Source organism: Protopterus annectens, chromosome 1.part1 (assembly GCF_019279795.1).
Source record: "Protopterus annectens isolate FY-2018-M chromosome 1.part1, PAN1.0, whole genome shotgun sequence".
In the NCBI taxonomy this organism is placed as follows: Eukaryota; Metazoa; Chordata; order Ceratodontiformes; family Protopteridae; genus Protopterus; species Protopterus annectens.
Genome location: NC_056726.1, coordinates 931,262,946 through 931,281,935, shown reverse-complemented (window position 1 = coordinate 931,281,935; position 18,990 = coordinate 931,262,946).

Below are 18,990 nucleotides of genomic sequence, written 5' to 3'. Positions count from 1 at the left end.
GAAGTCATGACAGATACATGAGGTTCAGACCCCACCACCTTAAGAACAGTCATGGTAATGTGAAATGTATCATGTACAAACTTCATAGGTTTATAATAGGCATATCTACGATCAGCCCTATATATCCCCCCTAATGTTAGACTTTGTCCACATGTGATGCTCTAAGAAGTGGATGGGTTGCTTCACAGCTGAGGAGCCTGAGACACCCTGGGAAAGGAGAGCCATCTCACATATGGCAACCACTAGAGTGTCTGTCAAACAGTCATCTCTGTGCCACTGCTAGGCCAGTTAATGGGATGTTGCCCATAGCCATATGTTACCTATGAATATGAGTATTCATCATGTTTGTATTGTAAATCTAGGGTACCTATATAGGGCATTGTCAAGCATGTGAGATGCAGTGTGTTTTATAAATGTTCATTAATAATTCAAATTCTAAACAGTGAGTGTCCTTCAGTTGTTCACAGTTAGTCTGGATATCTGTAATCAACTACTACATGTACTTACACATATACACACATACTTATATAGTTTATAATACTAATATCTACCCCTAGCCCTATATCCCCTAATTTGTCCACATGTGACATGTGAAGTGGATGGGTTGCTTTGCTTGCTGAGGAGCCTGAGACACCCTGAAAGAGGAGAGCCATCATATGGCAACCACTAGGTGTCTGTCATGTCAAACAGTCATCTGTGCCTGCTGGGCCCAGTTAATGGGATGTTGCCCATAGCCATATGTTACCTATGAATATGAGTATTCATCATGTTTGTATTGTAAATCTAGGGTACCTATATAGGGCATTGTCAAGCACTGTTGCAGATGTGTTTTAAACTGCATGTGATATATTCAATTAATAACATTCAACTGTACAGTGTTCTTCTGAACAAAGTTCACAGTTGGGACAGATATCTGTAGTCACTTACACATATACTTGTGATATGGCAGCTGTATTGATATATTATCAAAATTGACTTCCCTGTTTTGTCACAAAGTGAGGTGAACTAATGACCAGAAGTCCTGGTATATAACAGGTTGAGATGTATGATTGAGCTGCAGGATTGTAAATACAATGTGCCATAATGTCACAGAACACAAATGTGTATCAGGTATCCCCTGAGCATGTGTATGCATGCATATGTTCAGCTGAAAAGCACAAACATAATAACATGGGTCACAAGCAGTCTGGAAAATAGGAGGTGCATGCTGCACATGTGTGTAATATCACTGTCACTGCATGCAACAAAATAAAATGTGTACTGCTACTGATTGTTGCATTTGCATGACACTGATATGAGTACTACAATAGGCATGCTTACCATGTAGTAATCAGAGAAGTGTACAACTGTGTTATGACCCACTGTCCATGCCTACCACTAACAGCTATATCAATACCCATATACACTGGATATCAAAGTGTACACACCCCTGTTGGAATGCCAGGTTTGTGCGCTGTATGCCAATGAGACCCCAGGAAGTCATGTCAAAACATTTCTCACCTCAAATGTGACTCATAACCTGTAAAATTCAATTTAAAAAGAAACAAAGCTGTCTCATGGAAGGTAAGTAACCATTGCCAAGTGAAGATGCGATATGACGTTAGAGTACAAGCCAAGAAAAATGGATGCTGTAATCATCTCAGCAGGTATTTACACAACATCCCAGTGTAAGGGTGTGCCCACACATTCAACTGGATTACTGTACTGAGTATTACTTCCCATATGCTGGAGGGACAGATTTATAAACCAGAGACTGCCCATGCTATGGAATAGACTTCCCATACATGCCAAGCAGAGCACCTCAATGGCCCTCTTCAAGAGAAATCTTGATGAGTGGATGGGAAATAGAAAATTCATCACGGGGATCACTCCAGTGGCTTTATTCGACAGATGCACTGGGAACTAAGGTCAGGTGACACAATTCTAGGGTAATCCCATGAGCTAGGCTTGTAAAGGCTCAAGGGCCATTAGCCTAGTACACGCCTGTGAACCTATGAACCTATATGTTTCCACAGGACAGGTTGTTATGTTCCTTATTGAACTGAGCAGGCTATAGGACACATCACAGGTGGGGATTGTATTGACATGTGCTTTTGTGGGGTCATGTTCCAATTGCACAAATACTATGCATTGTAACAGAGGTGTGTACACTTCATATCCACTGCAGCTATAGGGAATCAGCAGTACCTTACCTGTACAACCATCCTCCACCAACAATAGAGTAATCCCCCTTGGTGGACACCACCAAGACACAAAGCACATAATAGGTTGATATAGTGGCTGTACAGGGACATATAGCTGCAGATCACAACTTGGAAGCAAGTGCACCTCTATCTGAGCAAACATGTAGATTCACAGGTGACCTCCTGTAAGGATGACTATGACTAGAAATCAGACATATGCAAACCACCAAGGCCAACTACAACCATGTCTACACATATGTACGCAGTCTCAGACTCAGTAACACAAGTCATCCTGTACTGGGGTAAAGCACACCTCATACACACATGCCATGGATACAGGCAACCTGCAGCAGACAGGATAGGTGGGAACAGTGGCACCCTGTCCACAACAGTAGTACAGAGGGATATGCACATCATACACACTCCTGTCCATATCATTGGTGAGCATGGATATAATGCCGACTGATAGCAACAACAGCAAGTCTCCATGGGCCATGAGAACATCACAGTTTGCCTCCTACATGAACACAGGCATGTGCTCACAGTCCCATCACACACTACAGTCAAACACACTCATGCCACCATCCACACACCATCCACATGGAAGATAGCCACTCTCATCCCTCTACACAGAAATGAATGGTGTGTAGTGGATTATGCCATTAAGTGTCCAACACTGGGGGAAATGGACAGGTCAAGACCCGGAGTGCAATGCAAGATGTACAAGCCATGATAGCTTACAGTGTTATGCTGTAGTCTGGATTATTTGTAAGCAATACCCACTGTTGATATGCACATGGACAACTGTATGAGGTCATCTGACCTTTTTCCTGTTTATGCCTTCCAGGTACAATGTCCTGGGAATACCTGCCTGCATACACACCCCTGGAAAATGATGTTATAATTCGGTGCCTCATAATTCATCATGCCATCCTCTATGGGCACAGGGCCCGGGATCTGCAGGAGAGGACTGCCCTGTGGAACGAGCTCATCCAAAGGGTAAATGATGTCAGCCTGCACAACCACAATTATGAGCAGGTGCGGCATCACTGCACAGATCTGATTAACCATGCCCATCAGAGTGCTGCTGCAGTTACGAGGGACCAGCTAGCCACAGGTGGGGGTCATACCATCCAGCCCTCACTGACACATGCTGAGGAGCTCATCACCAGCCTTGGGAGACCCACTTTCCAGCTAAGTCAGCAAGCTGAAGACAGCATTGTGGAGGTGGGTGCCACCCACACAATGGACAAAGAGCATGCAGGTAAGGCCCCAGAACTCATTAGTAGACCACTGTTGCATATCCATTTTAATCTGTAAGGTATCTACATGCATATGTCAGATAAGATAGTCTGTTGCTGCAGTGTAGTAATGAACAGATGTGCATAATCTCTAGTATTGTGGGTTTGTAATGTTGATGTGATGAAATGCTGCTCCCACCCTGTACCAATGCCACAGGTGTGGCTACTAACATTATGTCTCTCACACAGCTATTTAGGTCCCTCTGGTATACAATTGGGGCATCAGCCTGTAGCTAGTGAGTATGTAGTTATTTTGTTCAGATTTGCCAATACACTGGCCATGTTATGGCCATGCTATTTGCCATGCACACATTTAACACACCTACCCATAATGCATGTTGTACATGTTCACTTATTGTTGTTGTTAACTGCACTGCATCACAGTGGTCACCATGGTGGCATATCTGAAGGGTATGTAAGAGTCCTGCAGTATATCTAACAACCTGTCAATGCAAGATGTGTGGACAGAGATGAACATAATGGTGGGACAAACGGCCTACAGTAGGGACATGTCTGAAACATTATCATTATACAGTGGCTACAAAAGTGTACACACCACTATTACAATGGCAACTGTTCCTGATCTAAACAGCAAATCACAATACCACAGTCCACACCTTTTACAACCTGTAATGTGATCCTAACATGAGCAACAAATGTGTAATATGGAATCCTGTGTTAGGACAACAAATAATGGGGAATGCATATCTTAAAAAACACTGGAAGCATATGTTGCACAGACTCCAAATGACATATTGTGGAAGCAGCTTGTGAGGTACTGACAGCATTCACTCTTCCTGTGCACACACCTTTCATCAAGTACAGGGCCTCAATGTCACACCAAGTAATGGTCTGCTGTCCAAGATTTATGTCCATGACATTTGCCCACTCAGCTACAGCCGTGGCTTGCACACATCTTACAGATCATGAAATGGATCCCACATCTGAAAGGTCGCACTTAGGAGTGGGAAAAGTAGCCTTACCTCACCATTGCATATACCATGGCAAACAGTGCAGACAGTCATGCATGTGTGTATGATGTATGGGACAACATTAATGTAGAAAAAACAGATGCCCATCCAAAACAGATGACAACACATGTTGCAAACTGGTCATGGAGGCTGCCCAGAAACATGTAGCAACACTGAGGGACTTGTAGGGATGTCTAGCAAGTACTGCCTGTGCAGTACATGTGTCAGCAATCACCTGGAATCTGCATAAGTGTGGCCTGTGGGTTAGGGTCATCAGACAGAAGAGTTGTTCCACAGGAAACATCATCCAGGGCTCTCTACAGGTTGCATATGCATAGCATCAAGTCTCCCAAAGGCATGTGTTGCAATGTGTAATGGTGTCATGAGACCAAGGCTGAAACCTACAGACAATATTCATAATGATACATGTGCTGCATAAGCAACCCCTCACTCCACCTCAGGGCCACCATCCCCATCTTTACCTTACTGGTGCCAGTGTACACCTTTAGGTTTGCTGTTCATTAGCAGGAACAAGGCCGGTAGACATGGCATTCGGAATTTGGAACACTGCAAAATAACACTTATCTTGATGATTGGATGGGAAATAGGAAATTCACCCCGGGGATCACCTCTGTGGCTCTGCTTGACAGTGGCACAGGAAAATAATTTTCTTGGGTGGCAAAAGCCAGGGTACCTTTTTAGCTTGGCTTGTATAGGCCCCAGGACTGATAGCCTAGTACCTACCTATGAACCTATGAACCTATGTGTGGCCCATAGTTGTCAAGAATCTGCAATATGGCTGAGCAAGGGGAGGGGTGTCATCCTGAAACACAACAGTGAATTGAAGCATACAGCCAAAGAATGCTAAGAATGGCTGTATCTGAACACAGCCAAGGTACTGAATTGTGCCAGACATAACCCTGACTCCACAGTAGTAGTAAAGGCATTGTGCGACCTCCAAGGGCTTTGCACATGAGCTGACCTTGCAATCCAGCAGAGTTGGGGACATTTGTAGGAAGGGGTGACCAGATAATGGCAAGTGAAGATGGGCCATGCTAGTATACCCCTTCCAGAAACAGTGACTGCTGTAGTTCACTTAACAGGTGCTGCAACAAGCCATTGTGTTACGGGTGTGCACACTTATGCAACCCACATATTGTATGCATCGCATTCAGCATCTGCACTACTAACACATTTGTTTGATACCGCATTGGATTGCACAGGTCATATGTAACACATCAGGTGCGTGTAATGTTAACATATGCAGTATTGTGGCCCCATTGCATATCATGGAAGAAGCTGGCATGTCAACAAGGGTGCATACACTCCTCATATCCACATTAAGCTTTGAAGATTGTCAGTAAAATTGGATTTTATTGCTCATACATGCACTGCTGATGATGAGATCTGCAAATAAGAGGTCAGGCATTAACTATTGACATAAGTCCTCATATCATCCCAGGTATGTGTAAGACAAACCCATAAGGGGCAACAGAGCAAACATAACTGTCACACATATACACATATACACATTCAGCAATGGTGTGTACCTGGTGAGGTATGGTGCACAGTACATGCCAGTGTATACATGGGTGCAGTGTGTTCCAGGGGAAGGGGAATCAGCTACTAACACAACTCCTGCATCACAGAAATGTATAATGTTGGTAACAAGGACTGAGTATGGCTGCAGTTCATGCTGTTGAGTGCCATATGTTATGCATGTTGACTGTTGGGTAATGAGAGGTCTGTGTAACATCTTTGTGACACCACACCTGTAAGTAAGAGTGTGTATGTGTGTGTGTGTGTGTGTGTGTGTGTGTGTGTGTGTGTGTGTGTGTGTGTGTGTGTGAGTGTGTGTAGAGGTAAACCATAATGTACAGGTCTTAAATTACAGTCAGGGTCCCTCCTGCACGCAAACTGATGTTAGTATCCATACAGACTCTGAAAATGATGATAGACATGGTGAAGCACAAGCTGTGTCATTGGTTTGCATCCCACTTTTATCGACCCCATCCCCACACACAGTCTCAATGCCCATACATACCCCATCACCAGTGGCCATAGATGAGGGACAGTTGTCGGGTGGTGGCATGGGACATTACAGTGTGGGGACTATGACAAATGTGTCTGTACACAGCAGCCATAACCAGATGACCGGTGAGGTACTACACAGGCAGATGTACAAGGTTGCTCATAGGAAATCTGCTGGTCATCATGTCCCTGACATAAGTACCACAGCAGGTGTTACCAGATGCATGTTTTGGGCCATCATGGAGGCACAAGCATGTATAGAAAATTACACCAGACAGAGTCTGTGGCTCCAGAGGGCTACTCATTCTGTACTTGACAACATCCGTGATCTTGAAGGTGCCCACTGTTATTTTGCAGAGGTCCTGGATAGACGGTTGGGTGAGATGGTGGGAATCCTCGACCATGTGGTGTCTGTGGTAGACCATGTGGTGGGAGTAATATGGTGGTCATGTGGACGTAGGTCAGCAACAGCAACAGGTGGAGGTCTACCTGGATGTGAAAAAACTCAAATCTACTCCCGAAGTGACAGTACCAGCACCAGCACTGTAGGGGGTGCTGTCCACACCACAATGCAGCAGACCACATGCACGTGGTCCTGGCTGGTCCCAACAAGGATGCGGATCCAGTGGACAATTGTCATCAACAAAGTATATATATATATATATATATATATATATATATATATATATATATATATATATATATACATATACACGCACACACACACACATATATATATATATATATATATATATATATATATATATATATGTGTGTGTACACATACATATATACACATAAACACACACATGTGTGTGAATATATATGTATACATATATATTTATACATACACACACACACACACACACACACACACACACACACACACACACACACGCAGCACAGTTCCAATGTCCTTGGCTGGAGACAGTGAACTGTACACCCCACTATGTATAGTCTGCAGCTGTCCAACAACCCCCTGTATAGGGCAGCCACATGGCAAACGTGTGCATACATACACACACTTCACCAACACAGCTAGGGCACCTCCTTACCTACACACACCACATCTGCACAGCTCATTTAATAAAAAATCCCCTAACCAACACACATGATGTCAACCAAATGGCTCAGCCTAGGCCTCTGACCAACCCGCAAAACACCCTGTGCATATGATGATACCTGTGCCACATCCCTGTCATCCATATCATCAATGCAGGGACATGCTGATATGGTTGTGATGCACAGGGTGAATGTTCTAAGGTTTAGTAATGTAATGCTGTTTAACGTTTTTTCAACTGGAGAGATTAATGCTTACACGTCAATGTGTGTAGCTGTCCAGCCATGATGCATTACAGCTGTTATTAACACTGACTGATTGTGGTCTCCATAATGTATTCTGTTTGTGTTCTAGGTGTCTATGTGTCAGCAGGATGTTGGTCTTCTGTCCTGTCCTACAAGGGGTGTAGCACTGTGGTGACACATTGACTGTGTCATATCCCGGGTACAGCTGAACACAGGTAACAGGTCTGTATAACAGTTACTGCATGTGCCACATGGCTGATAGGTCTGAGGGGTATATACAGGTGAGTGCATGGTGCCGGATGTCAGCAGCTCTTCTACAGTGGACAATTGTAAGTGTACTGGGTGGCACACACCAAATGTCCGTGAATAACATACACACACACACACACACACACACACACACACACACACACACACACACACACACACACACACACACACACACACACACACACACACACACTCAGAGGTTTTGGTGTTGATGCAATACACAGAGAATACAGTTCACATGAATGTACTTCATTTTGCAGTGAACTCATTTTGGCCTATGTAATTCCACCCAGACCAAATTGCCAAAACATCACATCAGGAAATAATCAGTTCACCAGTTTAATTTAATTGACAATGGTACTGGCAGGGTATATGTCCTCTTCCCCAATGTAGTGCAATCCTGGAGTTGGTAAACATATGTGTGCTGGTGTGGGTGGCACAGCCCACCACTTTGGAGGGTATGGGATGGCGTAGAACTACACATAGTGTGATTAACAACTACTTAACCTGTTAACATTTGGCTATACAATGGTTCCAATCCTACTTAAACAATAGGCAGCAGGCTGTACTGTGGGAGAACAACTTATCTACCCGCCTCCCCATTGCCCTTGGTGTCCTCCAAGGTTCTATATTAGGACCTTTCCTATTTTCTATTTTTATCAATGACCTTCATTCTGTAATACCTCAAGCTACCTGTATATAATACACAGATGAGTCAACATTAATATGCTCAGCCACCTCTCCATCAGACCTTCAGACCCTCACCCAAAATGTGTTTAATACAGTCAAGAAATGGCTTCTACATGGTTGCCTCATCTTGAACCCCAAAAAGCCAAACTCCTACTATTCACTCCCACCCGTAGGGCCTTCACACTTAACTTTACTGTTACATCAAACAATAGTACTATCATATCTCCTGATTCAACTAAAAAACTACTAGGGGTACTAATTGATAACAACCTTAACTTTGATACTCACATTAACAGTAAAACAGTCAACAAAAAACTAGGCTCCTACTATAGAATCGAACTCTGTCTGACCCCATTAATGAGGGCTACTATTGCTCAAACCCACTTAATCTCTACTCTCCTCTACGCCTCCCCTATATATACTAACCTGTTTAAAAACAACCTGAACAAGCTGGCTATCTCCTACAATAATACTGACAGATTTGCAACAGGATCTACGTTCAGAACCCATCACTGCATTAATTTGGAATAACTAGGATGGCTAGAGTTGCCAAATTTACTACTATTTAACCAATTAACAGTTGCCCACAAGATCCTGTACCAGCCTAATAATACGCCAATTCTTACCATCCTTATCACCCCCTACAATAACCTTAAGACCCTACGTGCATCTAATAAAATACTTGTACAAATAGGTAAAACCAACAATATGGCTGGTGACTCTTTGTTCTCTAATACCGTGGGCAAAACCTGGAACTCACTCCCCAGTGACCTGACCTCTCTTTCCTCAATAACACTATTTAAAAAGAAAATGAAACTATTACTTTGGTTATGTCCTTGTGCGAACCCTAACTAATTACCCCATTTATCGCAAGACACCTATCACTATGCCTGTATATACTAGTTGCTTTCTGTTAAACATAAAGAAAATGTGCTTTTATATATTAATCGAATGTCATTATCAATATCTTCTTATAACTATCCATATAAGATATGTACTATGATTCTGTAAGCAGAAATGTAATGAAGTGTAAAGAATTGCTTAAGTATGTAATGTACCTGCATCTGTAAAAACTGTCATTTAATATAAATTATACTGTGTTTTTCAGGAGCTTTTCTCCCCGGGCCTCTGCTGAAAATGGACATATATCCAGCTGGACTAGCCCGGTCAACAAATATAAAATAAATAAATAAAATAAAACATAAACTGTACAGTATAACAGCACACTAAGTGGGGGGCATACCCACAACAATATCCCCAATGTGGGTTGCTGTGATTACAACAATCACACCCAAGTGTATATACCAACTCCTGTATCGCTGTACAGCTGTACAGTGGGGAAGAGGGCATTTACGCATCCACTACTAGTTTTGCTTGAATGTATTTCCACAAGATGATTGCTTTGAAATGTTACCTTTAGCCAGTTAGTTTGTGGACAAATGATCTCCTGGGACATATATTTTCTGCAAACTGAAGTAGATCCCTTCACATACACAAACACTTACTTGGTAACACTGAGAGTAGAACCCATACCTAGGTACTTATTGCTACTAATGTGTTTGGCTTTAATTGCACACACCACAGAGCTTTTAGGGTGAGGTGTGTTCTGAGTTACCTGTTAAGTGAAGAACATCACCAGGCCTTGTACAGTATGGTAATGGGGGAATGCACTGGGTATTAATGAACAATACATAATATGACATACTGTCATATACACAATGACAAACACATACAGTCATAGACACTTTTGACAGACCTGGGTTTAGCAGTGCTAACAACCTTGTCAGTGAGTCCATTCTGTTACAGAGATTTTGCACACAGCACATGCATCATTGGGCTGGATAGTGTAATCAGTTACCTGTATGGTTGATGGTGAGTGGTCCTCATACAGTGGACCTTGGGACATGTACTGGGGGTACCATGGTGTAAAGATAGTATACCCAACACCAGCACCCCACATTGGATATTGTACTCACTGAAACCCATGATAATGCTCTGACATACCCACAATCACACATTAACCAGGACTGCAATACAACCCCTTTTCTATCTAATCAGTGCTACTACAGGGATATGCATTTATTGCACATGCCACAGGGATAGTAGGGTAAGGGTTTTTTATGGTTCTCCTAATGTCAGCAACATCACTATCCCTTATATTGTATGGCAATGTTTATTGTATTTGGAGAATGTGGCCTCAGAATGCTGTCTCCTACAAATATGCACACTCATACACATACACTTGCCAGGACTCAGAGGGTAACCAACGCTTATCGACTCATTTGTAAAACAGTGTTATGCTGGTACTGCAAGCTCCAGGTAGCCCATAGGATGAAGAGTGTAACAAGGTACATTTAACGTCAATTACAGCAGCAGTCATTTCTAAGTATAGCAATGGGGGGTGTAGTGGGTGAGAAAGCCCTCAGAGTATTGTCAACTACAAGTTTACAAACATACAGACACTGTTATTCTCAGTAATGCACACTGACACATTTGTCAGTACTGGGGTTCATAGGTGCAAGTGTTCATAGGTGTGTACCAGGCTAATGTCCATGGAGAGATGAGAAGAGTAGGGCATGAGAGTACACTGGTATCATGCCACCTGACCATTTGTCAGCAGGCCATCTATCAACCAATGCCACTTGAGTGATCCCCAGGGTGACAGTTAAATTCCACATACAATCATCTGGTTTTCTCTTTCAGAGGGCCAGTGAAGTACTAAAATTGATATGTATGCAACATATATTACATAACATGGCCAGTGTCTAGGTCAAGCATATTCTGTTGACTGTGGTAGTCTGGTCGAGATATCCATGGCATGTGGTGCATACAGGGTGGGGTTTCCTAGCTGTGGCATTCATAACACAGTTGGGCAGACATGTCAGAGTCAGTCAATTATAGATTGCCTGTAAGCAACCAAGATGGATACCTGACATCTGCAAATCTGTACAGAGGAGAGACAGCTATTAACTAGCCAACAGGTTATGCATTAGGATGAATGTTTTGACAGATAGACATCTGACACTGATAGGTATGCCATTACTACATGACAGCAGCCCTCAATGACATGTCCTAAGCACACAATAGTCTACAGTTATTATCCACACATCAGATCAATATCCAGTAGGAGATACATAATAACATACAGCTCACACACCAAGAACACGATAGTCAGTCCTCAGAGTCCAGATTTGCATGCAGGGGTGTATCGTTCCAGTACTACAATCTGCAATCTACTCTTACTTGAAAAATTACTGTTAAAAGTGGTAATGTAATGATACAATACATGCAGGTGTGACTGCATATAACCTGGGATACTACCCATGTATGAAACACATACAAAGAGAAATGATTGTTGTACTAGCCATGTATACTCAGGTGCCCCATACAGTATACTCAAACCCATTGCTACTGTAATGACAGCACATAGAAGCATGTTATGTACATGGAATTAAATACACTTATTAAAGATGTTAATCTTATAATTATACTTTAATAAGTTTCTTTAATGACGAAGGTCAGGGTACCGTTTGGCTAGGCATATATAGGCCCTAGGGCCAATAGCCTAGTACCTACCTATGAACCAATGAACCTATGTCATAACCCTGTTATTTTATCAGACTGGAATGTGATCACTGGTTACCAGGGCTGAGCTATGCTTAGCAGGCATTGCTTAAATGTAAATGCTAAATACATTTGCGCACTGGTAAGCAAAGCCTACATGCGGTAAGCACCTATTCGTTTAACCATACGTTAGCACTGCTTACTATCACTCAAACCCACGCAAACCCACTTAAAGCTGCTCAAAACTGCCTTAACCACTCTGTATGCAACAGTCCTTGTTCTGCCTATATACAGAACTCCTTAGTGCAAGACGTGTGGACCAAGCCTGACAAAGGAATGTTTATAGCCATGAAAATGGGGATATCACACAAATACTGAACTAGATACTCACACAGTTGATGCATTCACACCCTCCTGTCTGCCCTAACACATATTAACTGGAGGAGCAGAGGTCCCAAGCCCACGTACTTCCCACTAATTAGTGACATACATCTTTACAGCATCCCACTGCTTTTTCAGAAATAAACAACACATATGGTGGCCAGGCTACAGTACATCTGACAATTATCTGGACATAACATCACACTAGGTAAATACACTGAGCTGCTAGGCATGTTACAAAGCACTGAGTAAACTATAGGCAGACTGACACAACACTGACCCAAGTTTCCTATGGGAGGATATACATGTACTTGCAAATACAGATAGCACTACAGGCATGTAACAGCACTGAGTAACAGACACCAGTGTGAAAGTGCATACCCACAACCATTCTCAACACAGTCACAGTCACATTATGGTAAGCCTAATTAATAGTACAGTATATGGACTGTGTGAGCAAAGCCATATTCATATTTGCCACTCACACACTAACCCTACATATACTGGCCCAATTCACAGTGTAGTCTGATGCCTGATTGTGGTATGGGACATGTCTCAGTTTGGCACTACAAACATATACATTGATAGGGTACTCAAAACTAGAGCAGCATGCAATGTCAGATAGAACAGGACCAAGAACACTGACATCTACCACAGGCTGTACACAGGCTAAGTAACATATTCACAATACACTGCTACACAATACTGACACTCTGTCAGCAGTCACCATAAGTACACAGACCTCACTACTGTACAGATTACAGCAGGATGTCCAGGTGTTGTCCTCAAATATAAGGCCTACTATACATAACATGTCTAGCAGTCTGATATATCACTGGCTTGTTATAAGGAATGATGTCAGTAAATAATGATATACTGTACATATGCACCTCTTACTGCATGACATATGGACAAAGGGTGGCAGACTTGGGAGACAGAGGCACAAACACAGGGCCAATATTGACATTTTGCTTTGATAAACTGAGAAAACTGAGAAAATTATCGAACAGGGTTGTTGTAACATATCTCTTTTGAGGGATATGAGGTCAGTAACTCACATGGCTGTCGGCATGTACTGACTGGAATCATCAGAGTGTGCTACTGCATTTCTAAAGATAGTAAATGTGTGAGTAACACACCACATCTAAGACTCAAATCTCTGGCCAGTCTGCAGATAGCTCTATATGTGAAAGTTTCCTCAACCACATAACACTGTTATGCCAGATTTTAAATAATGTAGAACAGCCATATCCACACAAACCCTGTTAAACCAAATTACTTTAAATGTAGAACAGCAAGATTCTGTCCCCATGTCTAGAACATCCCCCTCCTGTTTGTTGGTCTGTCTCCACAGTGTATGTTGTAAGAGGTATTTCCAACTACCCTCTGTGATGCTGTTTGTCAGACACCCACATGAAGTCCTGCTCACAGTGAAGGAAAAGGGCCAACACCCACATGAAGTGCTTAGTTATAGGAGTGCAATTGGCTATAGGAATGATACCACAGTTGTTCCACATGCAATTAGCAAGTGGGGGCACTCCAATTTGTGCACAGGCCATCAGCTGCTCATGAGCATTACCTAAAAAGTCAAGCTGCTGCCTATGCAAAACAGATGTACTTTTCCATATCCAACACACAGGGAGAGAGGGAAAGAGAGACAGACAGACAGAAAGTAAGAAAGGAAGGGAGTAAGAGCCAAGTGTGTTTGTGTATGATCCATGGGTGGAGAGTCTTATCTGGGTATTATAATGGTTGTCTATATTGTTTACTAATCTATACTGTCACATAGTAATTGCACATGGCTGTATACATTTATGGCTGTGGATTGTCTACAGCAACCTCTACAGTGTTTAAAACTGTTGGCCTTGTAATGTGAACATTGGGACATACAGGCCCTCAATATAATGATGTAGCAAAACCCACACTGCAATGGATCCTGTCATTACACAATCACCCCAACACCCATGCAGGATACTGATGACACACACAAACACACACTTATCAGTACTGAGTTTCAACCCCCCACCTGACTTTGTATTGCTATTACAGTGTTATGCAGTTATTGCACATGTCACAGAGCTTACATGTTGGAGAGCTTTCCAAAGGTATCTTTGTAGGTGAGTGACATCAGCAGCAGTGCTAAAGGAGGGGTAAGGGTAGTGTAATAAGTGTGAATGTCCACAAAATCAGGTGTCAACAAAGACACACAAACATTCTCTCACAGAAACACATACATTATCACAGTTGGCAGGAGCAGAACCCCTACATAACTAGTTTGCTACACTACAGTATTACACAGTTATAACAAGCGCCACAGAGCTTATAGGGCTGAAGCATTGCCAAAGGGTTATTTCAAGGTGACTGGCATCAGCAGGCATGCTAAAGTAGGACAATGACAGGTGTAGTGAGTGTGAATGGCTTCAAAATCATTCATCGCCACACACACACACACACACACACACACACACACACACACACACACACACACACACACACACTTGCCAGTACTTAGATCTATAGGTTCATTGCTTCACAGGTGTGTAGTAGGTCAATGGGCCTGAAAGCTGTACAAGGCAAGGCCAAGAGAATACCTTGGAATCAGGCCACATGACAATAGTCCCCAGTGTGGCTCAGGGGTGTAGTCCCTGGAATGGTCCCCATGGGTGCGTATTGTATTCACCATCCACTCATCTAGATTGCTATTGTGGGTGGCCAGTGATGTGCACTGCTTCCCATGTATGTGATCTATATTCCATGTCATGGACAGTGTCTCTGGGTTGCGCACATGTACCACACACATGTTCTTTGATGTGTGGAAGTGTACTTGAGGTCTCTGGGGCATGTTGTGTGGACAGATTGTTATCTTTTGATGTGGCATTCCTGACCTCATTTGGTGAGACCTGGCTATGTAATTGAGGTTGTGCTTGCACCTACATTGACAGCATGATATGGGTATTCAGTGGAGTTAGTGGCATCTGTCCATATAGGGCATGTGTATAAGGCATGGCATTCCCTTTGTGGGTTATATTTGCAGCCTCTACAGTTGTTGCAGGTGTCCAGTGGGAAACATAGCAAAAGGGCCACTAGACACAATTATTTGCCTACTGAGGGGATGGAACAGGGTGCTATGTCCTTTTACTTGCTGGATAACACACACTCAGTCAGGAGATGTAACACGTCAAAGTACTTTCTGATGTCAGTGGCACTGTTGTGGTCAACAGGCATATAGTCCACTGCAATCACACCATGGTTACCGTGAGGCAATATGCAGGGAACTACCAATATAGTGGCTGTTGCCTAGCCAAGTGTGTTTGTGTATGAGACATGGGTGGATAGTGTTCTCTGAGTAATAGAAGGGTTGCCTATATTGTTCACCAATCCATAATGTCATATGTAGGGCTATGGATTGTCTGCACTGACCTTTCTGGTGTTTGAAATCTGTTGTCCTTGTAAGGTGGACATTGTGACATATACTAGGTCCTCGACATAATAATTTAGCAAAACCCACCCCACAATGGATCCAGTTATTACACAATCACAACAACCTCCACACAGGATACTGATGACAGACAGACAACACACACATGCTGGTATTGAGATTCAAACCCCTACCGATCTATGTATTGCTACTATAGTGTACAACATTTATCGCACACGCCATGGAGCTTATATGATTGATGTTGTCCCAAGGTACTTCTAAGGTGAGGTACATCACCAGCCCTTGTAAATACTGGCATTGGGTGATGTAGTGGGTGAGAGATCCCAAAAATAATTTTACCCTACACACATTTACATTTGCCAGGGGTGAGGTTTGAACCTCTATCTAACAATCTTTACTGACCATTATGTTACGCATTTACCACATGCACTACTGACCTTACATGGTTTAGGGCTGGCAACAGGTACTTCTAAGGTGGATGATATCTGCAGGACTGCTAAAGGCAGGCTGTGAGAGGTGCACTGGGTATAAATGGGGCCAAAATCTTTGAGGAACAGTCATACATATGTACACTCACAAACACTTGCCATGGATGAGATTCAAACCCAAACCTATGTACTTACTGCTACTATATTGTTCCACATTTATGGTACACACCATGGAGTTTACATGCTAAAGAGTTGTGCCAAGGTATCTTTGAAGGTGACTAACATCAACAGCAGTGCTAAAGGAGGGGTAAGGGAACACACACACTCTCTCACACAATCACACAGTTTCATAGTTGCCACATCTGGGATTAAAACTCCTACCTAATTAGTATGCTCCACTATAGTATTACGCAGTTATCGCAAGCACCACAGAGATTAGATGTTGGGGAGCTCTCCACAGGTATCTTTGAAGGTGACTAACAGCAGCAGTGTTAAAGGAGGGGTAAGGGGAGAGTAGTAAGTGTCAATGTCCATAAAATCAGGTATCATCAAAGACACACACACACTCTCACACAACCACACACAGTTTCACAGTTGCCATGTCTGGGATTAGAACTCTTACTTAACTAGTATGCTACACTATAGCATTATGCAGTTGTTGCAAGCACCACAGAGCTTATGGGGCTGGCAATTGTCCAAAGGGTTATTTCAAGGTGACTGACATTAGCAGGCATGCTAAAGTAGGGCAATAGGAGGAGGCCTCAAAATCACTCATCTGCACACACACACACACACACACACACATACACACACACACACACACACACACACACACACACACACACACACACACACACACACACACACACACACACACACACACACACAGTTTCACAGTTGCCATGTCTGGGATTAGAACTCCTACCTAACTAGTTTTCTACACTGCAGTATTACACATGTATCGCAAGTGCTATGCAGCTTATAAAGCTGAGACTTGGCCAGACTGACATCAGCAGGAGTGCTAACATGGGCAATGGGAAGTGCAGTGTGTGTGAGTGGGCCATACACCATTCCTCTAGAAAAACACACACACACACACACACACACACACACACACACACACACACACACACACACACACACACACACACACACAGTCACACACAACTTTACATTTGACAGGACTGGGTATACAAATACTAGATGAATACTGATTTGTACTATCGTGTTACACAGTTATCACAAGTACCACAGACACTATAGGGTCGAGGGCTACCAAAAGCAATGTCTACAGTGATTGATATCAGCACATCATGTGATATTGGCCAATTGGATGTGTGGTGGGTGTGACAGGCCTCATGATGGAAATCTCTCTGTCACTGTCTGTCTCTCTCTTCCCCACATCTCTGTATGTGTATGTTTGACATATTATAGTGTCTTGGCCTTGGATATGTGTGAGTATTCATTTCCAGTGTATGTGCAAAACATGAATGGTGTGCAATGTGGTGTGTGTGCACAGACATCTGCGACTGACAGATATGTTTAGTCCACTTTGTTGTCAGATATGGGCCCAGTATGACCTTCTGTACTGACTGTGTGAATCCATTCCAGTCCAGGGTTTGGTGTTCTACACCTACAGCTAGCAACCTGTTTCTGCAGGATATCTGTAGATAGGTTGACAGTATGGATTCACAATGGGCAACAGATAGTGGGATACTGTAACTATTGGTTTTGTGCTGCTTGTGTTACATGGTCGGTGTTAGCAGAGATATTCAGACATATGTACTGTTTTATATTGTGATGTATTATGTCATTAACTACTGACAGATACACATATTTGTTGACAGTTATTTCATGGAAAATGCAAGATGAAGAAAGCTGTGTCCAGTATTGTGGTCTGCAGCCTACATATTCTTGCACACTCATGCCATTCTGGAGGGGTAGCTGCAGACACTTGCTGATGGGTCTGTGCAAATGGTCCAGCACCTTGGTACAGTGGTGGCTGAGGATCCCCTTCTTGTACATATATCAATGTAACAGAATGGCCATATCCTGCTATGGCCATACCTCTCAGCTGTACAGATTCACCCAGGTTACCCAGAGGCAGGGCTCATATATCTGGTCAGTTCCCCTTCACATTGTGGCTTACAAGCAGGTTTGTTTATAGGTTCATACGTTGGTAGTAGGCTATCAGCCCTAGGGCCTATACAAGCCTAGCCAATACAATTCCCTGGATATTTCTTCCCACAATATTTACTTTCCTGGACCCCTGTCTAGCAAGTTAACTGACGTGATCCCCGGGGTGAATTTCCTATCTCCCATCCAATCGTCAAAGTTCCTTTTGAAGAGGGCCAAGGAGGCGCTCTGCTTGACATGTATGGGCAGTCTATTCCAGAGTATGGGGAGTCTCTGGGTCAAAAGGGACAA